We start from the raw sequence: 7,219 nt of genomic DNA, 5'->3' as shown, positions 1-7,219 counted from the left end.
CCGCGGGTATCCGGCTTGGAGGGATCGGGAATCCGGACATAGCTAGTCCTTAGGATAGATGAAGGGTCAGCGCACCGTCCCTCTACCACGGCGACGTGATGGGTGACCTGGGGAGAGTTAATCTCTCTCAGATCGTGTTTAGGCCCAATCTGGTCGTAATCCGCAGCAACTCCCAGGGCGGCGAAGCAATCCAAGAGCTTGTTTAGGGAAGAGAGCTCCATTGGATCTAGCTACTCGGTGAATTCCAAGCAGACGTGAAGATTGCTTTCGATGACCCGAGAGGTCATCATCAGCGCAACAGCCAAACGGGCGGTCATAAGGAAACCACCTAGCCTGAGAGTCTGGCCGACAGCCAAAGCCCCCTTAGCAACGGTGCCGTCTTTAAAGACGGGATGAGGCATCCTTCCTGATGGCGACGACACAGAGGAACTCTCAATGAAAGCACCAATGTCGGTGTCAAAACCGGCGGATCTCGGGTAGGGGGTCCCGAACTGTGCGTCTAGGCGGATGGTAACAGGAGGCAGGGGACATGATGTTTTACCCAGGTTCGGGCCCTCTTGATGGAGGTAAAACCCTACGTCCTGCTTGATTAATATTGATGACATGGGTAGTACAAGAGTAGATCTACCACGAGATCAGAGAGGCTAAACCCTAGAAGCTAGCCTATGGTATGATTGTTGTTTGTCCTACGGACTAAAACCCTCTGGTTTATATAGACACCGGAGAGGGCTAGGGTTACATAGAGTCGGTTACAATGGTAGGATATCTACATATCCGTATCGCCAAGCTTGCCTTCCACACCAAGGAAAGTCCCTTCCAGACACGGGACGAAGTCTTTGATCTTGTATCTTCATAGTCCAGGAGTCCGGCCGAAGGTATAGTCCGGCTATCCGGACACCCCCTAATCCAGGACTCCCTCAACCCTATATAGTGTGTGAAAAACTTTGAAAGTTGGTCGTTGGATGAAGCCAATCCGACGGTACAAAGATGGCAAATCCGAGCACTACTGGCCGTTGGATATCATCCACCAGATTCTGCCACATGTATAATCTAGAAGACTCCATGGTTGAACTTAATTCATGACTAAGGGCCTCTTTGATTCATAGGATTGCAGAAACACAGGAATAGGAAAAAAGTAGGATTGGAATGGCATGTTCATTGGATCCATATAGGATTTGAGTTTGTTTGAGTGTGTCACATGAAAAACAAAGGATTTCTTTCAAGAGGTTGGAGTGCATGTTAGAATTCCTGTGAAACGTAGTACAAATGGATCCGTAGGAAAATATTCTACATGATTCAATCCTATGAATCAAACGACCAACATAGGAAAAATTCCTAAGGATTCTAATCCTTCAAAGATCCTATGAAAACCCTTTGAATCAAACACACCCTAACTTTGCCACAACTAAGCTTAGGAAAAGTTATTAGTTCTTCAAAACGAGAGAAACAAGTTGGCAAGCCTAAGGGAATCTTGCCACATTTTTTGTGTGTATGTCATGTGGGGCCTTAGTGTGGCTTGCCTAAGGTGTGGCTTGAATCAAACACTCGCCTAAGTTAATCAAACTTGCCTAACCTTACATTCCACCAAATTTTGCCACATGTTAGAATCCAGAAAGCTCCACATGTAGAAGCATAATGCACAAACCACCAGAATCTCATGCTTGCAATGCACGTGTACCTTACTAGTACTAGTTGGTAGTAGTAAGAAACAAATTCTAGTTTCGCACGAGCTCGTACTACGGGAGCACCACAAGGCCTGCCGCATGAGTTACATTTCCCTCTCAGGGCCCACGGGACGGAACTTCAGTGGCTTAGTGGTAGAAACAAGAAACGTGATGGTCGCCGTGGTTCAACTTCCATGGACAAGCTGTCATGTCTGCCGACACATGTATATCAAAACTAGAGTGTTTATATTTCAAGCACGTGAACAAGTATTATTCTACTACTTTGGATCCATTGCAACACACGGGCCAGCACATTGGTAGTAGTAGTGTCCATCTCTATCTCTAGAGGCCTTCCCTCGTTCATCCTTTTCTCTCACAAGATAAACTACTCATACAAATGCATCTTGATGTTCCATGGAACGCACGAGGATGTTTCCTTGGGGATCTCTCCAGCGCGGCGTGGCCGTAGTTGCAAGTTGACGCCCCTTGAGATGCCGACGTTGAGGGGCACTCGGATTTCCTCCGATGAGCAGGTAAGATGAGTTTGATCATGTAGTAAATGCATTCCAAAGACTACTTCCGTCTCCATTTCCTAATTCTCCCCCTGCCCACTATTTCACAGGTTAGGCTCGGTGCTAGTGGAGATTGGCTTGCATATGTACAGGAGGGTACCAACATCAATTTGCACAACATTTGCAACGGTGAAACCGTTCCCGTAGAACCTTTGTCCAACATTGGGATTAGCCATGCAATGGGCTACCGCATGAATTGGTACAATGGAACCACAGTGAGATTGAATAAGATAGCACGAACCTTACACATGGCGGTCAAAGGCGGACCATGCTGTCTGCGGCCGATTTGTTGCCGTACGAGTAGGAAGACGTTGTGCTCCTTTCTAACCGCATCTTCGCGGTGACAAACCAGGGACTTATTTTGTATGGGACACATCCTACGATATACTCCCTCTCTCCCAGTTTATTTGTTTTGAATCTTTTCGTTTTATAAGTTTCAAATTCAAATTTAGAGCTCCCCATCACATGTTGAGATTACAATGTCCATTAAATCGTTGCGTGCATGTATAGTAAAGAAACAAATCTCGAGTTTGGCACGAGTTCATGCTGCGAGAGCACCACAAGCCCTGGCGCAGGAGTTACATTTCCCTCTCAGGGCCGTCGAGACTGAGCTTCAGTGCCTTACTACACCTACCTTTGAGTCAATAACATGTGGACCCGATAGGTGACTGGTCCACATGTAATGCTCCCGTAGGCAGAGGGGCAGTGGGGCCAAGAGGGGTGAGCGGCATCGTGGGAATCGCGGGTGGCTATGGTAGAAACTTGATGCTCGCCACATTTTAGGTGGCCCACATGTCATGCACACAAAGGCAGAGGGGCGGTGCGGCCGAGAGGGGTGAGGCGCATGTCGGGGGGCGTGGTGCCGTGGGTTGGAGAGGCGTCGTGGGAATCACGAGATGAAACATGATGGTCGCCGTAGTTGAACTTCCATGGACAAGCTGTCATGTCTACGGACACATGCACTGCATACCGATCACTGGAAGGAGTAGCAGAGAAAGCTATATATGCGGATAAATAGTTCCCTATAGTCAAGCGGACCCACGCTACTACTCTGTTCCAAAGACATGCACACCATCGAAATAGTCCATCTATATCAATATACACCGAGAGGGAATACTTTTTTTTACAAGAGAGGAAATTGTTCATCCATCCATAATGCCCTCCTGCTAGTGCAACCTTTTCTTCTTCTTCTTCTTCTTCTTCTTCTTCTTCTTCTTCTTCTTCTTCTTCTTCTTCTTCTTCTTCTTCTTCTTCTTCTTCTTCTTCTTCTTCTTCTTCTTCTTCTTCTTCTTCTTCTTCTTCTTCTTCTTCTTCTTCTTCTTCTCATTCTCTGTGGGAGACGGCTTCACAACAAGCTCTTTGGACCTTGCAGCTATCTCGTAACTTACACGGGCATCGAGGGCAGCATATTTTATCCCCTCGTACGTCAAGGGATAATTCTCCCATCCAGACGACCTTAATGCCACCATCTCGTCACCCTTCTGAAGATTTGTACCGAGCACAAAATTTGCTATGTCGAATAGGGATGGTGTCTGTTTATCACAAACTTCTACAATAATTTTGATTCTGGTTTGTAGGTCAGCGATGATATTCAAATCAAGGTTGTACGGCTCCAGCTTCTGTTTGTCCCCTTCAATGGCTGCCCCACAGAAGTATACGTCCTCCCGAGACAAGTAATTGTGAATCTCACCTGGTATGGAGGGCGAGTGTATGATGTGGTACACCAAAACATCATCTTTGAGGCACAGCTGAAGGACGGCGGCGCGCTGGATCTTCCCAGGGGCACGCTCCGTGTACTCTACGTCGAGACCGATGACCCTCGTCTCTACCTTTTTGAGGGAGTTGGATACATTGTTGATCCACTGCCGAACAACCCTTGGGTGGACGGTGACGGTGGTAACTATGCGCATCGAGCCTTCGACAAGGACATGTTGGACGCTAAAAACCTGCATCTCGATCTCTATCGCCATTTGGAACCGCTGGAACGGAGGGCTATGGTTTGGAGAATTAGGATTAGATGGCTAGTCTAACTGAAGTAGTAGATGATTATTTAAAGAGGTTAAAACAATGTGAACGCAGTGGGGTTTGGATGCAAATGAAGACGAAGGGGAGGTGAAGAAGCCGAGGAGAGTCGGTTCCCGATGGAGAAGTAAATGGGAGAAGTGGCGTGCAGGCAGTTGATTAGACGACTAGGTAGACTAAACGAAAAGTCTATGCGGGTAGACTGATGAGTCGTACATGTTCGTGTACGTGCCCATCCTTCCTGATAGGTGGGACCTATGCAAACAGATAAAAAATGTGTCGTAGTTTTTTTTTGAGCGCGTGAGTGGGAGACACAACATTCTCTGGTTAAGGAATACTCCCTTCGTTTAGGTGAGTATAAGTCACCTTATGAAAATCAGGTTTTCCCAAAACCTTTAGGCATGGAGCATTAACTTCCTGCTCGATCCCCTCCCAGCCTCGTTAGCCAGCGTTCTCTTCCTCTGCTGCCGCGTTCTACCTTTCCATTTTTCCTCTTCTCATGTGTGGAACGATCTGCATGCCGTCCTTGATGTACCAGAACGACCACTGCATGCATCGCGGCAGAGCGTTGATTGGGCATGCACGAGAATTTGGTTCTGCTCGCAATATGGATGATACCTGAACGATGAAGTGAACAGGCATGCTAGCACGGGAGACCTTTTTACGCTATACAATACTGGAGTACTCATGTACCTACTACTAGTAGTAGTACAACTGTGGTACACTTGATGGTCAAAATACTATTCCTCCGGTCCTCACAGTGAAGTGACAACACCCTGCGCCTGACACTAGTCCGGGCGGCGTGTTCGGGTTACCAAAGTCAGCCTCACCCTGTGCAAAGTGCAGTCTGTCATCGCTGCTGTACAGCACATTGGCGCCTCGCCTCGTCTCCCTCTCTGCTCCCATAGCACCACTTCATCTCCATCTCCTTCTCCGTCTCCATCTCACTGTGCCCCCGTGTACCGTCGCCTCACTCGCCTCCCCCAGTACCACTATTCCCTCGCTAGCCGCTCCAGCACCGACATCCTTCTCCCCTGTAAATCAAGCCCCCTTCCAAACTCCACCATGGCAGAACGCGAACCGCGCAGCATCCATATGAGCCGCGATTGGAGCAATCTCCCCAGTGACATCCTCGACCTCTGTTGTTCGTGTATGGATATGTTGAGCACCCTGCGGCTGGCTGCATGCTCGAGGGACATGCACACGGCCATCATCAAAGCGAGGCCTAAGCTTTTCAAGACACCCTGCTTGCTGCTATCTGGTCTTGCGAGATTGGCTCACCATGATACGGAGGCGTGCATGATCCCCCTCGACTTCAATCCGATCTCCATTAGCTGAAACTTCTTTGCAGGTATGTAGTGGGTCGCCGTACATCATTTCCCTCGACATCGATCCGATCACCATCACCCAAAACTTCTTGGCAGGTATGTACTGGGTAGGCATGAACTCCTACTGGATGGCTGCCTTCAGAGAAGACGGTAAAAAGTTGGTGCTCGTGAACTTCCAGACCTCCCATGAGATTATCCTTCCTCCGTTGGATTATATAGAGTATTACCATCGCGGTCCAAGTCATCTAGATTACTACGTCAGTTGGACGGACCTTGTTTTGCAGAAGATTGTAATCTGCCAAGTGCCCACACGACATGCGAATTACACAGACTTCAAGCTAATTGCCTTGTTTGACCGCGGACTCGCCTATCTTTACGCTGGTGCCTTCTTTAGCTGGAGACAACTCGGCTCGCAGTGGATCATCGTCAAAGCTGATACACACTTCTGTGATGCTATTGAACACAATGGCATCATCTACGCGATCGACAAAGCAGATGGCACCATGTATTGCTGGGACGACACGTGTAAGTTGTTTCCTCTCATGTTAATGATGACGCGATGACACTGTTTGAACTTTTTGTGATGATTGGCATATCTCTGTTTGAGCAGAATTTGAGTAGAACTATGGCAATGTATTAGAGACGCCGTAAATCAGCTATATTTGGAATGAGTTAATTCATGCGATTGTGACCATGTCATTACAACCAATTTGTACCCTGAATAATCAAACGGTTAGGAATATATGGATATTATCCTTATTTTACAGTAATCTATATACTACTACTAAATATGAGTGTGTATCAATGGCCATGTTAGTTTCCTCATTTTCATGATGTAGAAACATGCACCACACTATTGGTTTCATCTAACCATACATTAGGGAAGTAAATGTGCATATGGAGAACTCTATATTTGGAAGTAGTGAAATCCTGCAATGCTTACCATGTGTACATACCTATATTCGCCCTTCAGTAATCAATGGCTAGAATAATATCCTCACAAAAATTTTGCCCACATAACACGAGTATATAACAATGCATGGTCTGTTAGTTACCTTGAAGAATTTGTTTGTGAGGACAGAACATGATTACATAACATGCATGACATGGTAGTTTCCTGTGAAGAATCAATTGCAAGATAACATGAGTATAACCATGTATGGCACTTCTATATTTTTGAACCTAGTATACATTTCCCTGTATTTTCCTGCCAGTTCCAACAGGGACATATCAATGTTGTTTCTTGCATTATCCTACTCATACTCTGAACAATGCTGATCTTACATTAACAATGCATCTCCTTTTTGATATGATGCAGTGTCCCTACAGTTACTGCCCTTTGTAATCACACCACCTTTGCCAAAAACAGGGAAGCACAGCTGGTTCCTCGCTCGATTAGATGACGACAAAAGACTGATGATCATTCGGACACATGAGCCAGAAAAGTTATATTGCAAAAACCCCACTGTATACAAGCACCGTGTAATACGTGAGTATCCGGACAGTGGCTGTTACGTCTATGAGCAGGATACCAGCTTGTTGGGGCCTTTAGGATTTTTTGGTTGGAGGCGGGTAAACAGCCTTGGTTCACACTCTCTGTTTCTCGGACTCAATTATCCGATTAACCAGGCGA

The sequence above is a fragment of the Triticum aestivum genome, chromosome 1A (assembly GCF_018294505.1).
Source record: "Triticum aestivum cultivar Chinese Spring chromosome 1A, IWGSC CS RefSeq v2.1, whole genome shotgun sequence".
In the NCBI taxonomy this organism is placed as follows: domain Eukaryota; kingdom Viridiplantae; phylum Streptophyta; class Magnoliopsida; order Poales; family Poaceae; genus Triticum; species Triticum aestivum.
This window is presented reverse-complemented; position numbering follows the sequence as displayed.